This window comes from Piliocolobus tephrosceles, chromosome 13 (genome assembly GCF_002776525.5).
Source record: "Piliocolobus tephrosceles isolate RC106 chromosome 13, ASM277652v3, whole genome shotgun sequence".
NCBI classification, from domain to species: domain Eukaryota; kingdom Metazoa; phylum Chordata; class Mammalia; order Primates; family Cercopithecidae; genus Piliocolobus; species Piliocolobus tephrosceles.
Genome location: NC_045446.1, coordinates 79,784,959 through 79,805,034, shown reverse-complemented (window position 1 = coordinate 79,805,034; position 20,076 = coordinate 79,784,959).

The following is a 20,076-nucleotide window of genomic DNA, read 5'->3' as shown; positions in this document are numbered from 1 at the left end:
CTGGTAATCAGGAGCTCTCAATTCTATACCTGCTTCTGTCTACTGTGGCCTTATTAATGAAACAACTTATTTTCCTACATGAATCTCAAACCATGAAACAAATATGAGAATGTAAGACCCTTTAGAGTTGACATTTTATAGGTTCTAAAAGTCCTAACCAAGCCAGAAGCGGGATTAAAGATGGGTATTGGCATTAGAGATGTGTGTATGGGCAAGAACAATATATGATGTGGACAAAGAGAACTCTAACCAATTTTGAACACTTCCTCATTTCCCACTGCATCCCCTTTCAATACAAAAGGCTCGTTTTTGGTCCCGAGAGTCTGTTTCCATTCTAGCATCTGAAACCTTCCTCTACAACAAAGATTTCTATTGATTTACCATTCTATTTTTGAGAACCGGTAAGAGGCGCTCTTCCTCAACTGGGTTTCATAACTCATTACAAAATTTTCATACAGGAGTTGGGGACCTATTTCTGCTTTCTTAATGTGCATAGAAAACTGAATTTATTTTACTTTAGAAATGTAATTTTTTAATGAAAATTCAATAAATTCAATTATAGCATATTATTCAAAATTTAACAGTTATAATTCCATTGAAATTGTAATTGCTACTTTGTTTTATTTGCTCACATGGAGAAACCTGTGCACAATTTTATCCATGCTAATGAAAATTCATTAATTTAATAATAAATTATATTTTACTTTGTGACCTCTGAATGTCCAAGACTTTTTAAAAATCTTTTAAATTTCTTTCTTTGAAATCCCTGTTTGTTAGATATTCTTCTGGAAACCCCTGTCATTTTCTCTTCAAACCCCTTATTTATTTCTGTTAAGATAAATATGTTAGAATAAGGAAGGGAACAATGTACTCCATGGGCTTGGATGTACCACATACTTTGCTATTTCCCTACCCACACCTTCCATAATCCCAACAGAAAATGTAGAACATGTATCCCATTGTCCCAACTTCATATAGGAGCACATGAAGGGTAAGCAATCTCTTTTCTGTCCTGTTTCTTGTATGGGAGGGAGTCAGGAATCAGTCCCATGTCACCAACTCCATAAATCCTCAAATATTTCAATGTATTGCCTTATCTAGAACCACAGAAACAGGTAGGATTCCTTTTGTGTTTGTCCAACTGATTTTCAGCCTAAATTCTGAGGTTTATTAATCTCATGAATAAAGCATTCAGTTGCTGAACACTGCAAAATGATAGAAGCCTGTACAAATCAGAATCAAAGAACACAACAATTCAACGTGTCTTCCTTTATGCTACCATAGCTTTTATGTTACAAGTGTTATGCCTTTAAAGGTAAGAATGTATTAAATTTATTATTATAAAATAAATCAGAATCAAATAGATTACATTCCTTAAGGAAATAATGAAGGCAGCAATTGCAAACAGTACCATAGATGTTAGATTTGAAATATTTTTTTTTTCTTTTCTTATTTATTTTCTTAGAGACATGGTCTGGCTGTGTCACCCAGGCTATAGTGCAGTGGGTGGTTCCTAGCTCAAAACAGCCTCAACCTCCTGGGGTCAAGCCATCCTCCATCTCTGTCTCCTGAGTAGAAAGAACTACTGGCAGAAACTACCATTCTGTTTTTTTTTTTTTTTTTTTACTTATTTTTTATTTTTTGTAGAGACATGGCCTTCCTATGCCACCCAGGCTGGTCTCTAACTCCTAGATTCAAAACATCTTCCTGCCTTTACCTCCCAAGGCAATGGGATTACAGCTGTAATCCACCATTTCAGGCCTCAAAACATTTTCATAGCAGTTTTAACAGAATACTTTCTTCTATGCTAATGTCTAAATTCAGTAGGCAGAAGATTAATGTCCTTTACTCTTCCCATATCTGACTTAGTACCCCTTTCTTACACAGCCTACTGCTAAGTTTGAATGCTTGTTTTCAATTTAACAGTTATGTTCCATAGCACAGAATAGTGAAATGAGTAATGTGAAGTAGAGTTCCCATCTTATTTCCTAGCCTCTGCCAATCTAACCGTAGATATTCTAAAATGGCTCATGATCTTACCCGTTTCCCTCCATTGGATTTCAGGTAATGAACTAATGAGTGTTGGGTTTAAAAAGTTTAAGGAATAAAGCAGAAAGTAAGACTAGCGCCTCTTATGGTTCTACCTACTCTAGAACCACTATTTTCACAGGAACTCTTATCACAATGCTAGGCTCACACTGATTTCTCATCTGAAAATGCTTAGAAATAAATATGTTAACTCTTTCCCCTGATTTTAATTAAAACAAAATAAATCCCCACTCTACAGAAGTAGCCACCAAATATTTGCTTACACAAGTGATCACATCTATAGTTCACATAATAGGTGTTCTTTTCAATAACATGCTCTCTGGGCAATGAACAATAATAAACATTATCAATCAGTTTTCTTCCTGAATAATGATAATGGCCCTAGTGATAAAACTAGGAGTGACTCCTTTCACTTTTGAGTCCTAGAGGTAACTCAAGGAACCTCCCTAATGTCTGGTATACTTCTCCTCACATGACAAAAACTAGCCCCTCTCTCAATTATGTTTCAAATTTCTCCATCAATAAACCCGAACATCCTCCTATCTATCACATTCCTATCCATTATAGTGGGCCGTTGAGGAGGACTATCCATTATAGTGCAGAGGACCGTTGTAGTCCTCCGCACTATATAGTTGTAGTGCGGAGGACCGTTGTAGTCCTCTGCACCATTATAGTGCGGAGGCCGTTGAGGAGGACCATCCATTATAGTGGGCCGTTGAGGAGTGGGCCGTTGAGGAGTAGATTGATAGAACAATCTACTGTTGTTCTATCAATAATCATAACTTTAATCTTCTTGATTCAGCTAAAGCTATCAAATTAGATTTACTATACACCTCCTGTACCACATATAACCAAGGCACAAAAACATAAAACCCCTGATAATAAAAATGAATGAAAATCTATTTACATCTTTTACTACCCCCACAATTCTAGGTCTACCAGCAGTAATATTAATCATTTTATTTCCCACTATACTATTTTCACCCTCCAATTATCTAATTAGTAATCGATCAATTTCCATTCCACAATGATTAGTTCATCTTGTACTAAAACAGAGGCTAATTACACATAACATTGAAGAACAAAGCTGATCTCTTATACCGATGTTCCTAAATCTCTTTATTGTTTCAACCAATCTACTGGGGCTTCTATGCCATTCATTTACACCAACCCTACCCAATTATCAATAAAACTAGATACAGATATAGTTATAGCGAACCCATTATGAGCAGGCACAGTAATTACAAGCTTCCGCTTTAAGAATACCACTTTAAAAAAAAAAAAAAAAAAAAAACTCTTTAGCTCACTTTTTACCACAAGGCACACCTATGCTACTTATCCTCATACTAGTAATCATTAAAACCATTAGCCTATCCATTCAACCAATGGTATTAGCTGTGCAATTAATAGCCAACATTATAGCTGGCCACCTACTAATACATTCAACTGGAGATGCCACACTGGTACTATCAACTATTAATTTTTCCACAGCTCCAGCCACTCTCATTCTTCTGATCCTATTGACCATTCTCGGATTCACCGTAGCCCTTATTCAGGCTTATGTCTTTACACTTCTAGTAAGCCTTTATCTACATGACAACACATAATGACCCACCATATAGTTAAATCCAGCCCCTGACTACTAACAGGAGCTGTTTCAGCTCTCCTAATAACATCTGGTCTAACCATATGGTTTAACTTTAACTTTCTTATTCTTTTAACCCTAGGCGTATTAACCAACACACTATCAATCATGATGTGATATTATGCGTGAAAGTACATTTCAAGACCACCATACAACAATCGTCCAAAAAGGACTCCGATATGGAATAATTCTATTTATTATCTCAGAAATATTCTTCTTTGCCGGTTTCTTCTGGGCATTCTACCACTCTAGTCTAGCCCCAATTCCAGAATTAGGAGGACATTGACCCCCAACAGGCATTTTTCCCCTCAACCCCTTAAAAGTTCCCCTCCTAAACACATCTGTATTACTTGCATCAGGAGTCTCAGTTTCTTTAGCTCACCACAGTCTAATAGAAGGTAATTGAAAGCAGATAATTCAAGCACTATCCATCACAATTACCTTAGGAATTTACTTTACCCTACTACAAATCATCTCAGAATGCTTCAAAGCCCCATTTCCTATTTCTGATGGAATCTGTGGCTCAAAATTCTTTATAGCCACAGGCTTTCATGGACTTCACGTTATTATTGGGTCAACATGTCTTACTATCAGTCTCCTCCACCAATTAAAATTCCACTTTACATCCAAACACCACTTTGGCTTTGAAGCCACCACCTGGTATTGAGATTTCCTAGATGTAGTATGGCTATTTTTATATATCTCTATCTACTGATGAGGATCCTACTCTCTTAGTATAATCAGTACATTGACTTCCAATCAGATTTGATAATATCTGAAAGAGAGAAATTAATCTGACACTAGCCCTAGTAACTGACACACTACTTGGCCCTATTACTACTTATAATTATATTCTGACTCCCACAACTTAAAATTTATATATAAAAATCCAGCCCCTAAGAATGTGGATTTTACCCAATAACCTCCTCCAGCCTCCCCTTTTCTGTAAAATTTTTCCTAGTAGCCATCACTTTTCTCTTCTTTGATCTAGCATCCATAATACCCATCATCCTCCAAGCATCCGCTGCCTGTGAAGCCGCAGTGGGCCTTGCCTTACTAGTTTCAATCTCCAACACATATGGCCTAGATTATGTACAAAATATAAATTTACTTCAATGCTAAAAATTATTATTCCAACAATTATATTGCTACCGATGACATGATTCTCTAAAAATACTTTGATCTGAATTTACATGGCTACTTACAGCCTACTCATCAGCTTCGTTACCGTACTATATTTTAACCAGTTTAATGATCATTTATACAACTTCTCATTAATTTTCTTTTCTGACCTGCTGACGACACCCCTTCTAATCTTAACAGCTTGACTACTAACTCTTATAATCCTGTCAAGCCAATATCACCTGTCCAATGAATCACCACCATGAAAAAAGCTCTATATCGCTATATTGTTTCCCTCAGATTTTTAAAATTATAACATTCACATTCACACAACTTTGTCTACATGACATATAAAGAGAATATTGTATATTCTCTTTAAAGCTACACTAATTCCTACCCTAATTATCATCACCTGCTGAGGCAATCCACCAGAATGCCTCAACACAAACTGATATTTCTTATTTTATACACTAGCAGGATCTCTTTCCCTACTTATTACACTCATCCATACTTAAAATACATTAGGTACACTAAATATACTAGTAAATATACTTACTGCCCAGGAGCTATTAGCCTCCTGATCCAGTAATCTTATATGACTAGCATGTATAATGGCTTTTATAGTAAAAATACCTTTATATGCGCTTCACCTATGACTCCCCAAAACCCACGTAGAACCCCCTATTGCCAGCTCAACAATACTTGCAGTGGTACTCCTAAAACTAGGCGGCTACGGCATATGGCTTACTCTTATTCTCAAGCCCCTAACAGAACACACAGAATACCCCTTCCTCATACTATCCCTATGAGGAATAGTTACGGCAAGCTCTATTTGTCTATGAGAAACCAATTTAAAGTCACTTATCGCCTACTCCTCTGTAAGTCACATAGCACTTGTCATTACAGCTTTCCTTATCCAAACCCCCTGAAGCTTTACAGGTGGAGTCACCCTGATAATTGTTCATGGACTTACTTTATCCCTACTATTCCGCCTAGCAAATTGGAACTATGAGTGAGTCCACAGCCAAATTATATTACTTACCCAAGGTCTTCACACTCTGCTTCAACTAATAGCGTCTTGATGACTTCTAACAAATCTCACTGACCTTACCCTACCCCCTATCATTAATCTAGTAGGAGAACTCTTTGTAACCATGGCTTCATTCTCCTGATCAAATATTACTATTGTGCTTATAGGACTTAATATACTAATTACTCCTTAAGTATGTTAATCGCAACACAATGAGGGAGACTTACATATTATATTAACAGTATTAAACCTTCCTTTACATGAGAAAATACATGAATATTTATACATCTTGCACCTATCTTCCTATTATCCTTATACCCTAAAATTATTATGGGATTTTCATGCTGTAGCTATGGCTTAACCAAAACGTTAGACTGTGAATCTAATAATAGAAGCCTTCAACCTCTTATCTGCTGTGAAAGTATGCAAGAACTCCTAACTCATGCACCCATGCCAAACAATATGGCTTTCTCAGTTTTTAAAGAATTGGAGTTATCCATTGGTCTTACGAACCAAAAACATTGCTGGAACTCCAAATAAAAGTAACAAACATGTATTTTTCCACTACTATAATAGCACTAACTCCCTTAATATTACCAGTTATTACTACCTTAACTAATCCCTGAAAAAGGTTCATATCTATATTATGTAAAAATATCTACTGCATGCACCTTCATCATTAGCCTCATCCCTACCACAATGTCATATATACAGACCAAGATGTCATTATCTCAAACTGACTGAATGACAATTCAAACTCTTAAACTCTAACTAAGCTTCAAACTAGACTACTTCTCCATAATATTGATCTCAGTAGCATTATTCATTACCTGATCTATTGTAGAATTTTCAATATGATATATAAGTTCAGACCCCAACATCAATCAATTTTTCAATATCTACTTATTTTCCTCATTATGAAATTAATTCTGGTTACTGCCAAAATCTCTTTCAACTATTTATCAGATGAGAAGGTGTAGGAATCACATTGACTTTTGTTTGGTAAATGGTTTGATTGAGATAATTTGATAGCACTTTAGTGAAGTTTGAGACTCGAGTTGGCTCAATGTGATCAGGTAGTGATGAAATCTTCCGGGTGTAAGTGGATGCTTTGATTTAAGCTACACTTTGTTTTGTCCAAGTGCACCTTCCAGTATCCTTACCAAGTTCTGACTTAGCTCCTTTATATGTGCATAGAGAGTTTTAGTAATAATAGTTTCTAGAGCAATATTTGAGGATGATGGTGAGCAGTCTGTCCATGCTTCATGTCCTTATTCAACTAAGCACTCTGCTCTTGGTTTCCTACTAAATCCTCCTTGAACCTTTAAATTTCCTAAAGGCTGTTGTAAGATTTTCTGGATACAGAAAATGTAGCCCATTTCTTGCCACCTCATGAGCTGCACCTTGACATAACATTTTTATGTAAATACTTGTGCTTACTCCATAACCTTTTTAGGGTTTGCTGAAGATGGTGGTATATAGGCTGGGAGCAAGAGGTGGTGAGGTATATCAGGGTTTATTGATTATAAAACAGGCTCTTCTAGAGAGATATAAAGCACCTCCAAGTCCTTCGAGTTTTAAGCTGTTGTTTGTAGTATTCTGGAGAATCATTTTGTTAACGTAACTATTAGAGTTTAGGGCTAAGCAGAGTCGGGTATCTAATCCCAGTTTGGGTCTTAGCTATTGTGTCTTTAGGCTATTAAAGCCACTTTCATAGTATATTTTCTTTCATCTGGAGTTCATTTTTTTTCTAATGACTTAGAGTTATCTTTATTTAGGGACCTTAAACATTCCTTACGCCGAATTCTATTAGGTTAACTTGGGTTGAGTATGGCTGCGGTGGCTGCCACGAAATTGACCAACCCTCGACATCAGTAGACCATAGTTAACCCTTTGTTTATTACTAAAGATTTATCACTGCTCTTTCCCGTGGGGAAACTGTTTTGAGTTGCCTTTGTGTGTGCTTGGTATCTGCTCCTTTTGATCTGGGGGAATCTAGAGGGCATTTCCACTGGGGTGGGAATGCTTGCATGTGTAATCTTACTAAGAATTAATAGAAAGGCCAGGACCAAACCTATTTGTTTATGGGGTTGTAGAGACCCATCTAGACATTTTCAGTGTCCTGCTTTTAATAATTAAGCAACATTAACTGCAAAAGGACTTACGTGTAAGATTAAAATGTGAAGGGAAAAAGTAATTATGAATAGTAATTTTCAGTTCTGAAAATTCAGAGTCTTTAAAGTTGAATTGACAGAAGTTTGACTGAGAGAGTATTTATAATTAGGGTATAACTGATTTAGGGTATAATATGTGGGGTATCACTTTCAGAGGGGTATGTTCAATGTACTGTACCAGTATTAGGGTGAAACTTTAGTTATTATATTTATTATATGAAATGGAACCTTAATTTAGTAGGAGGGTCTTAAGAGTTTTTTAGGAAAATTACATTAATTGAAGGGTAGCTGTTGGGATATTGATGGTTAAAATATGGTTTCTGGACTCTGGGTTGCATTTAGTTTCTTGTTTTTGGGGTTTGGCAAGGGCACATTTACCTGGGTTGGTGATAAGTTCAGAGATGATGTGATGAAGCATTTGCTGATTTAATTGGAAGTAGTTCTTGGAAGTAAGTGTACGTGCATGGGCATATGCACTTATTGATTAGTTATTATGTCCATCAAGCATGAATTAATAATCACCTCATGGTTAGAATGCCATTTCATAATATTCAATTTAAGCTCAGCTTCTACAATTGATTTGGCAGAAATAAAATCCAAGTTCATCTACAGCTTATTTAGAGGGGACCAGATCTTCTGCTATGGTGAGTGATAGCACTCCCAAAGTTAAAAATACCAAACGAATGGTATTTGACTGGTTAATAGGGTGATAGTCATTAGTCCATAAAGATGTCTTACGTAAGGGGAAAGTGTGGGCGATCTTAATTTTATGGCCCTGAGGTAAGAACCAGATGCCAGGTATAGTTTCAATATAGTCTCCCCCAAGTGTAATGGGCCCAGAGCGAGGAGGGTAGCACTCACGAGCAGGACGGTGATTTCTCAGAGGTTGTAGATTAAGAGACCAAAGTTTGGTAGGGGATATCCATATTGATGAGAAATGTCTTGACTGGGACATGTTGTGGCCAATGAATGAATATATGTACAATGTAATATTAAGGATTTACAGTACTAATTGGGTTAAATTTGTATGGTACTGTTAATATTAGTAGGTTGATGGAGGGATTTCTAATACATGCTTACATGCATGTGGTTAAACTTTTAATGCACTTTCATGCAGGAATGGCCTCAGTATCCTGACCGTGCAAAGGTATCATAGTCCCTTGTTCCCCAAATTGGGACTTGTATGAATGGCCACATGAGCGTTCAGCTGTCTCTTACTTTTCATCGGTGAAATTGACCTATCTGTGAAGAAGCAGGTATAGATAAATAAAACGAGAAGACCCTATGAAGCTTCATTTTACTAATGCAAATAAAAACTCAAAAAGCCTACAGGCCCTAGCCAGTATCCCTGCATTAAAAATTTTGGTTGGGTGACCTCGGAGCATGACTCAACCTAACTAAGACTGCACTATTCTAAACACATCAATATATATTGATCCAGTAATTGGATCAATGGAATAATTTACCCTAGGGATAACAGTGCAATCCTATTCTAGATTTCCATAACAACAATAGAGTTTATGACCTTGATGTTTGATCAGGACATCCTAATCACGCAGCTGCTGCTATGAAGAGTTCGTTTGTTCAACGATTAAAGTCCTAGGTGATCTGAGTTCAGATCAGAGCAATCCAAGTCTGTTTCTATTTAAGATTTCTCCCAGAATGAAAGGACAAGAGAAATAGGGCCCACTCATAAAGTGCCCTTGCCTCACAAATGACGTTATCTCAATTTAACAAATCATTATATACCTTACCCAAGAACACGGTTTGTAAAGATGACAGAGCCTGGCAATTGCATAAAACTTAAAACTTTATAATCAGAGGTTCAATTCCTCTTCTTGACAATATGCCCATAATTAATCTTCTCCTACTTATTTTTCCCACTCTAATCGTCATAGCATTCCTTACACTCATTGAGCGAAAACTCAGGCTACATACAACTACGCAAAGGGCCTAACATTGTAAGCCCTTATGGACTGCTTCAACCATTCGCTGATGCAATAAAACTTTTCATCAAAGAACTCTTATGACCCTCAATATCTACTATTACCCTTTATATTATTGCTCCAAACCTGGCCTTTTCTATCTCTCTCCTATTGTGAACTCCCCTCCCTCTAGCAGATCCTCTAATTAATTTGAATATAGGCCTCCTATTTTTACTAACCATATCAAGCCTAGCCATCAACTCTATTGTATGATGAGGATGAGCATTCAAATTCAAAGTATGCACTAACTGGCACGTTACAAGTTGTAGGCCAAACAAGTTCACAGGAAGTAACCCTAGCCATTATCCTGCTATCAATTCTACTGATAAGAGGCTCATTTAACTTATATGCACTCATCACAATGCAAGAATTCCTTTGACTGCTCCTACCATCATGGCCCCTCGCCATGATATGACTTGTCTCCACACTAGCAGAAACTAATCGAGTCCCTATATTATATATATTTTATATTATAATATTTATATATTTATATTTTATATAATCTATATTTTATATATTATATTTAAAATTATATATTGATTTTATACCCTGTGTAGAGAGAATTTTGTTTCTATGTCTATCCATAATAAAATACTATGTCTGTCCATAATAAAAATACTAGTGAAAAGTAGGAATTATAATCACATAAGAGATAAAGGAAAATCTGTTAGTATCAATATATTAATACATACAGATGGTTTGTTTTTAAAGGGTTTAGTAAAAGGCATTCTAGTTTTCTAAACAATTTCCACTTTACAATATATTTATTTTTCTCTCTTTCATGATTGGAAAGTGTGCAACAGTATGCATCCCTATGCAATCATCCTTGATTACATCTAAGGGAGTTTCTGCAGTAATAACATTACAGAGTTAATATATTCATATAGGTTTTACAGGGTAACCAAACAACATTCCAAATTCTTTCATCAGCAAAGCTCAGTGTAATCCTAATCCAGGTAGCCACTATAATTAATGTAATTAACTCAGATACTTAAATATATACATATATTACATATGTATATGTCTGCATGTGTGGATGCACTTACATGATTATAAATACCATCAAATTTTCCTCTCAAACAGTATTTTTGTGGAGAATTAGGTATATTCAATAGTTCATCAAAAATATGTTTAAAATTATTAGATGATTACATTTGTTACAGTGACTACCTGGATTAGAAATAGATTGGGTTAAAAATGACGAGAGAATCGGGGAGAGGGGACAGAGTGTTGGCTGTTAATTAGCACATGGATCAAAGGAGAGCACTGACGTGTTTAGAAGCCACAACATTGACAGAGTAAAAGACAGACCTAAGAATCCAACTGTAAATCTCTTTACTGTGGTATTTTCTGCCATTTCTGCTCCGTAACACACATCTTAACCACTTTATCTTGGTATCTGCAGCATTCTATTTTAGTCTACATAGCATTTTCTCTCAAATTCATTGTTTCTCTCTCCTTCATATTCCTTCCCTTCTTTCTTCCAGCTGTATTTTTTCACTAGAGAACACTAGATATGTTTATGTAAATAAGGCCAGAAACAGAGGCTCACGCCTGTAATCCCAGCACTTTGGGAGGCCAAGGAAGGCAGACCACCTGAGGTCAGGAGTTTGAGACCAGCCTGGCCAACATGGTGAAATCCCGTCTCTACTAAAAATACAAAAATGCATTGGTGGTACACTCCTGCAATCCCAGCTACTCAGGAACCTGAGGCAGAAGAATTGCTTGAAACCGATAGGCGGAGGTTGCAGTGAGCAGAGATCGTGCCACTGCACTCCAGATTGGGCGACAGACACCCACTAATAGGAAATTTTGAGAAAAGTGATTATATACACATAGACAAACAATTATATGATTACCAAGCAATTTGTAATGTAATGTGTGTCTAACATTTAGAATATATGATCAATATTCCCATAATCATGACTGATGTACCATCCTCCACATTTGAAAACAGGTAATTCCCAAGTTTCAATGACAAGCTGTTGTCATAAGTGAGCTATCATTACTAAAATCTAAAATTGGACAGAATTAATACATGATACTATCAAATATTCTGACAGTGTAAAATAGGTACCATCAACAACCATTTGATATGTTGGTACTAATTTCATGGAGAATGTTATTGGGAAAATGCATGAAAATCCTTACACAGAAGTTTGCCTCTGACCCAGCAATTCTAGTACTAGGAAAGGGTTCTAAAATCTTCACTGGACAACAGCAGGAAAATATGAATTCTAGCCTCAAGTATTTCTGTCTATGCTTCAAATAGTACATATGCCACATGCAGCAGATAAAAAACCTTCTTTCCTGTTTCTTTGTTTCACAATGATTGAATCATGTAACTTCAGGATTTTAATACGTTGTATTTCTCAGCGTTTTGGCAGGTGACCTGCATTGAGAGCCCTCAGCTCTTCTCTCCATCTTCCTTCCTGTGGCTCTACTTTCTGCTCTCAGCATCCCAAACATCAGTCAGCAAAGCTACGTGACTTGTGCTTCTAACAAAAAGAAGAAAACAAGAAGAGAGGAGGAAGAGCAGGAGTGGGAGGAATTTTTTGAAAACTTACGAATTTACCGCAATGCTGCAGTTTGAAGTTTACAGAATAGTACAAAAGATATAAATGTAAATAAACATATTTACAATGATAAAATCTTGGATTTAGCACCAGCATCTACAGGTTACTCCTTCGGTCAAACATAGGAAATGTCTCAGGACAGTAGAAATTAGCATAAGTGAAACAATTAATCAAAATAAATTCAGAATTATGAATACTTATATTCAGCTATTTATTCCTTATACCTGTCATATTCTCCTTGGAGATGGTGGGACATAAACCCTGTGTGTCCTCTTCTGATATACAGAATAACAGGATTCAGCTTAAACTGATATTTTCATAATTTTATCAATAGACTTTAATCATATTTTTTAATACATGCACTATAAAGCTATGTAATCCAGGTTAAATATCCATTGTCCACAATGTTGGGAATGGAAGGGTTTCAGTTTTTGGATATTTTTGGATTGTGGAATATTTGCATATACATAGTAAGATATCCTGGGAATTGACCTAGGTCTAAACACAAAATTCATTTATGTTTCATATACACTTATGCAGATAGGCTGACAATAATTTTAGACAATATTTTAAATAATTGTGTTCATAAAACAACATTTGTGTGCACATATCATTTTATTACCCTTTTTGAGTGTGCTTGCTTGGGGAAATCTAGGTGGACACAGATATGTTGCAGCTTAAGAGCTTGGAAGATTCTTTTGTTTACTAGGGATATGTTTCTGACTGCCATTTTTCACATGAAGCCATGTGTGGAATATTTCACATTTTGTGACATGTCAGAGCTCAAAAAGTTTTGGATTCTAGAGAACTTTGGATTTGAGATTTTTTGATTAGTGGTGCTTACCCTGTATACTGTTTCGTCTTCATCTTCTTCATCTAGGAATAAAAAATGCATTTTTTAACTTATATTACAGAACTCCAAGTTATTATGCATATTAGATTTCTTCATATTTTGATGGAATGAAGATTCTCAGGTTATACGAATGCTTTCCAATAATTTGTATCATCTGTCAATTTGATTTAGGGCTAATCTGTCCTTTATGAAAAGATGTGAGTAAGTTTGGTTTTGCAGAAGCTAAGATTTTTGGTAGCTGTCGAAGAAATTTAAGGTGAATGAGTTTTAGTTTTTCTCTGCACCCCTTGTTTAAACTCAATGCTACCTTATAACAAACACAAGTCCTAAACTAAATCTGGCTACATAAACCACATTTTATTAACTAAACATTTACTCATGTTTACAAGAAAAATAACTCATCCAAATCGTTTTGTAGGTTTCAGAATGTTCCATTCCATGAACTTTTAAGTTTTTCAAACATAACCTTGCCGAGATTACTGAGGCAGAATTCTACTTACTTTATAGCCAACATCAGGCATCCAGAGTTCTTCCTGGTTCATGATGGACACAAGAACAATTAAAAATTTAGCTAGAGCATTATCTGTAAGGGTGAAAATTACAGGCCCCACAGGATTCTTAATTCTTCCAAAGATAAAAGATATCTCTAAAATACTTTAGCTTAGAAACATATTTAATTTTACCACTCAGAATCCATCCAGATAAGAGACCTGTAATTTAAGTCCAATACTGACATTCACCCATACTACTTATGGTGCTGAATGTTGTATGAATGATGAGATGCAGTGCTAATAGTAGCCTGTTAAGCTGGAGTTTCCCGACTTCTATGTGATCTTACCATCTCTGTGCTTCAGACTGTTATCAAAATTCTAGCAGTGTGTATGCTATATTTTAACCTAAATAACAAATACAACAAATGGTTTCACACTGTATATCCTGAAGTATTTTAACATCTGTGGAAAATTTTGTAGATGCCAGCAAATATTAGAACAGTGTTTGATACATAGAGAGGGCTCAATGAATGTTAAATCCATGTTATTAATTCATTAGTTAATGAACTTATCATTGTGTAACTACATCCAAATAGAGTAATATGAAGACAAGCTTAGATGCAGAGTTAAGAATATTGAGCAAGAATGGATTAAGAGGTTATGAGGTGTAGGTCAGAGAAGCTTAATTTCTATAATTTACTGAGACACATTTGAAAGGACTTGTATGCCAACTAGACACCTCCCAGTCTGACCCATTTCAGCAAAACATTTGAATCTTTCTTGCTTTTTGTTTTTATAATTCTGGGAGTTTAGACAACGCTTTAAAGAAGTGAAGGAGCTACTACAAATTTTTTTTTATTAATTCATTGTGCTTGGTGATTTGAGAATATCTCTAACTAATTAGAGTTAATTCGTACTTCAGAATATTGTCTGATAAAAGGCATAGGTAATACTCAACATACCACACAAACACATGAGTACACACACATACACACACAATCACACTGACACATTATGGTGTTAGTAAATCATGTTTTCACTTTGTTGGAAACAGCTTATGTTTTCATAGCACGCTTTGTGCTCCATCTTGCAGATGGCCAAAAACATACCTTGCCACGATGTCTCCCAAATCCTGTAGAGAGAGAGAGAGAAAGAAAAAATGACTTCTTTAGAAAGTTGTTATTCTTGTTGGATGAGGGCGCCTTGAGAAGAACTGCTTTTGCGGTAAGCCCTTGGCAGCTCCCAGCATGCTCACTCCGATGGCATTCACCCCACTGCGGTTGTCATCATCAATGTGACTTTGTTGTTTTAGAAGGATCTGTTGTGGTCAGGGTTCCACCTGTCCTTCCCCACACCATGGCCCTCCAGGCAGTTCCCGGCAGGTGCTGACCAAATGAGACTTGGGTAGAAACAAAGGACCAGGCTTGCAGAAACAGGGTTCCCATGGGCTTCCAAGGGGGAGAGCTGACTGCCTGGTGCAGAATCCATAGAATTATCCACTGTGGGAGCTGCAGGGACCTGCGCAAATCCCTGGGCAGTGTGTTAGAATTTCCCCAAATACTGTAAAAGGGAAAAGTGCTCACACTTTATCACATGAAAGACTAATGATGTCTAGGAGCTGGCACAGAACAGGGGGACTCTGTCCACTGCAGGGACAGCGAGCTGTGTCAGGACAGAAATGAGCAAGCTTGAGTCTCCGGGGACACCTGTGGAAAGAGTAATGCAAGGCACACACCAGGGCTGTGACTCACTCCTCAGAGCAGGCTTGGGTCCCCAGAGTAAGGATGAACAGACAGCCTTCCCGCATCATGTAGTGCGAATGGCGGGGCTGCAGGGGATGTAGTGCTCTTGCCAGTGGGCTGCCAGAGACCTGCCAGTCAGACCCACTTCTTAGTGAGGGTCCCTTCATTTCCTCTCTGGGATGCATTTCATCATATTCACTTGTTACCCACGATGCTTCCTGACAGCCTGCAAGCGTTGCATCTTTTTCAGGCCTGGGGTCTGGCCCTACCCCAGGGGATTCTCGCCTCCACACCAGGGACCTGGTTACTGCTGACAGCAGGGAGAGAAGCAGGCAGAGGGGTCCAGCATGGGCCTCCCGCATTCATAAATCCTATTTTTCAACCAACATTGCGAACTGCCTGTCTCCTGCTCAAAGAGGAGCCTCAAGTCTCAGGAGTGGTCAATGCTGAGCTGACAAAGCTACTGAAATTCTGATCTCCATAGTCTTGAGATCTCTAGTGTTGCCAGGAGCCTGTCGGGAGGAGCTTGAGAAGAAAGAGGCACAGGATGGTTCACACTGCTTTTTCCAAGTGCAGTCAAGGGACAGCCTCTGCGCACTGAGGTAATTCTAGATGAATGTCTCCACGCTGTTCCCTCCTCCTTTCTGGAGAGTTTAGTGCTGGCTGACTGTAGAACACTTTATTCACAGAAGCAGTTAGAAAAAAATATCACTCTTAGTTCACATGCTCCAATGTCACACTGGGAGTAACCGGTTCTAGAGGGAAAAGCCAGGACTGGATCATTTGTATTCTCATCAGCCACATCCACGCACGTGGAGATGGATTTCACTGGTGTCGATACATGTGTTCACGTCCACAAGAGGCCACTCAGAGGGACCGAAGTGACTTCACACCCACCGCAAAGCCATTTCTGCTGCCAGAGTCTCCAATCTCCAATCACCAGGAAATTCTCCACCAAGGGGCGAGCTCCAGCCTTCTCACTTGTAATCAGTAGCATCGACATTGTCTGAGGAATATTTATTCTGTCCAGTTTAAGCTTAATTTACACAAACACTAAAAAGTGTAAAATAGACTTTAGCTTTTCCTCTAACTATATTTATATATAAATCCCTGAGCACGTAGCTGTCAACTTGAAATTCCCTATCTACAGTCAATAAACATCAGGGTGCAGGGAGGGACCATGAGCCCCTTCCCTGTGCAGAGCAGGGGCTGGGCTGTCATTGCAGGAGGGGAAACCTGGTCTCCCATCTGAGCAAAGAGGAAGGGGTGGGAAGGGCATGGCGGCATAGGAATTCTTACACATCAGCACAGATGTTGGAGGCGTACTGTTCAGTCACTCTGGGGGCCTGGAGGTCCCACCCTGATAACACCACATTGCCTCACAGAGGTGCCGGCTTTTCTGTCCTTGTTAGACCTCAGGGTAGGTGGTGTCAGGGATGATAAATAACTTAACCACCTGGGAGAAGAAAACAGGCAAAGGAAGGAAGGGTGAATGAGGAAGAAGAGACGAGGCCACAGGGGTGGGAGAACGTAGTGATAAAGCCAGGGGTGACAGTGTGGTAACAACTGACAGGAGAGGAGAGGGGGCCCATGTCCCTCATTCCCCTCCTTCCTGAACAACATGAGGGGTGCAGGGAGGGCGAGCCCTCAGTGAGTGAATGCAGCAGTTCAGAGAAACAAAAATAGACAAAAATAATAAATGTTCTCCAAGGACACCAGGATTTTGGAGAGGAAACTGTGAGACCTCTGAATGCCCAATGCCCAGTAGTGCTGGGTGGGTAAGTAACAGGAAGCCTGCACCCCCCAGCCCTGTGCACAACCGGAGACCAAGGAACCTGTGTCACCAGTACCTAGGGCTAGAGGAAAGGGCTTCCAAATGGCTCAGGAAGATGAGGGACATTTCACTGCACCTCTGGGACCAGATGACCACAACTCCCCTGAGGAACCCCTTACCAAAAAGAATTGAACATAATAATATTGCTTAAATATAAACTGGCTCATCTGATCAACCCGATACTGAGCCCAGGACACCCCCCTCAAGGTGGCTCCAGTTCCCTATCATCTCGACTTTTCTCCCTGGCCTCCCACACTCCCTGAGCCTGCCTGGAGTCCCCCCTGTCCCCTCTGCTGCCCACTCCAAAGAGAATAAGAACCCAAGAGCATAAGCCCCCCACAGGTCGAGGACAGAGGCTTGGCAACACTTCTTTCCCTTGGAAAATTCCTCTACTCGCAAATCTGCTTCCAGGTGGCAAAAATGAGAAGTGCTGGGCCAGCAGCCAGGTGCACAGCTGCAGAAGCTACGTGGACCTGCCTCAGGGGCCAAAGGGAGGGGCTGCCCACAGGCAGGCCACGTGTAGAGTGAGTCCAGAGGGACCAGAGAGAGTCTGGGATCCAATCAGGGATGACCCTTCTTTCAGTTGGGTCTGGCAGATTTTCAAAATCCGGTCTTTCCACTCAGGCCATACCAAAGCTCCCCAGGACGTCAGGCTCCCCAGTTCCCCCAGAGCCCCCCATGAAGCTGTCATTTCCTCTCAAGTTGCATACACTGGCCAGGTAAAGGCCGTTTCTACTCATCAGGCAAGTGGCCAGCTCGCCTTCGGATTTATCAAAAAAATCCAGGTCCTGCCCCACACTTGCTGGCTGGGCAGACTTTTCAAAATGCAGGTATCTCTGGAACTATTTTGTGGACACCAAGAGCATTACTGGACAAGCCCTGTGCTGGTCCCATGGTACCCTGTGCACCTGGGTAAGGGTGGAACACATTGGGGGCAGGGCCCCGACATGCCCACTCTGGAACAGCGTGGGACCTGGGGAAATCATCAGTTGTTTGCTGTCCTGTCATTGCTGTTCTACACATCCCTGGAGACTATGAGCACGGGTTGTGGTGCAGTAGTGGCTGGGCAGGACTAGAAATGTCCAGTTTTGACCTGGAAGCAGCAGACACCCAAGACTTAGGGTAGAAGTGGGGGCTCCGTACCATTCCCAGTGCCAACTTCCCATGGCGGAAGCAGGAAGGAATGTCTGGCAACCCACCGAGGGTCAGACGCCATGGCAACCCTAGCAGAAGCTGCCTAACCCTGGCTGTTCCAATGACAGTTAGACATTCTTGGGAAGGTGGAGCCCTTTGTGGGAGCTCAGGATGGGTGTCCTGGAAGTACCACTTAAAGGCCACTGAGGCCTCTCAAAATCCCTGTTTTAGAGCTGCAGCTCTCCATGTGGGCTACAGTGTAGTCACCTACGGAGCTTTAGGACGAGCCCAGGGCTCAGCTGCCCAGACCAGTGCCTTGAGAACTTTTGCAGCAGGGAAAGCAGCTTGGAGAAGCGTGCCTGGGAGACCATGTGGCACTGCCTGGCTGGGTCCTCGGCTGACAGAGGTGAGGGTAGGGCTCATGGGGACTTGGTAATGCTGTGAATTATATATGTGTGGCAGGAAGGTGCCACAATGCCAAGGCCCCACGTCTTGGAAATTCCATGAGGTCCGCATGAGGTTGAACTAAATAACAAGGGCAGTCCTCAAGGGAAAAATAAAAGAAACACACACATAAGGGACTCTGTGGAACTGAGTCTGGAAGAGAGGGCTGCCTGGTCCACTCCAAGAGAAGTTTCCTAAAACAAGTTTGCTTCCCATTGCATTCTCTTTGCTTGTTCTAAACATCACCTCCTCCCCATTCCTGTAATTTGCATCATTCTGGGCTCCTTACTCTTGCTGCATCCTTGTTTACATTTTAAGGATGCCTGGATTTCATTTACTTAAAAGCATATAAGGCTTAATTTTGTATTTCTGGTAATCATTTATTACATTTCCCCCATTTTGTCAAATGACATGTTTATCACATGTCTACTTTTAATATGTTAAAGATTTTGTATCCAGTTTATCTAAAACTCTTTGCTTAAAATGAGTTTAATTCTAGCAATCTATACATGGTTATTTCTGCATTGTTTTATAATTTGATGATAAATGCATTCCCCCAATATATGACTGTATGGATACTTTTTAAAAAGATACAATAAAACCCGATCTCTCTGTCTCACTTGATCAAGTGGCTGAACGAGTCAATCCCTCCATCAAATAGAAACATCTGGCATCACTTAATCTAATTAATAAAAACATCCAGTGTGTATGTGCACCCACGATGAGAAGAAAAGACCAAAGCAAATAGCCAAAAAGGAGTGAATCACATGATTTCTGTGTAAACTCCTACAGATATCATCAATATTTATTGCTAGAAACAGTATTTTAAATAAAAGGTTTTCAGGCAAGTGTATTAAAACGCCTTGGATACATGGGGCCCTATCACTTGTAAAACTTGGCAAATCGGATGACGATTAAAAATACACCCTTCAATAAACTGATTTTTTGGTTTTTTTAAATTGAGACGGAGTTTGGCTCTTGTTGCCCAGGCCAGATT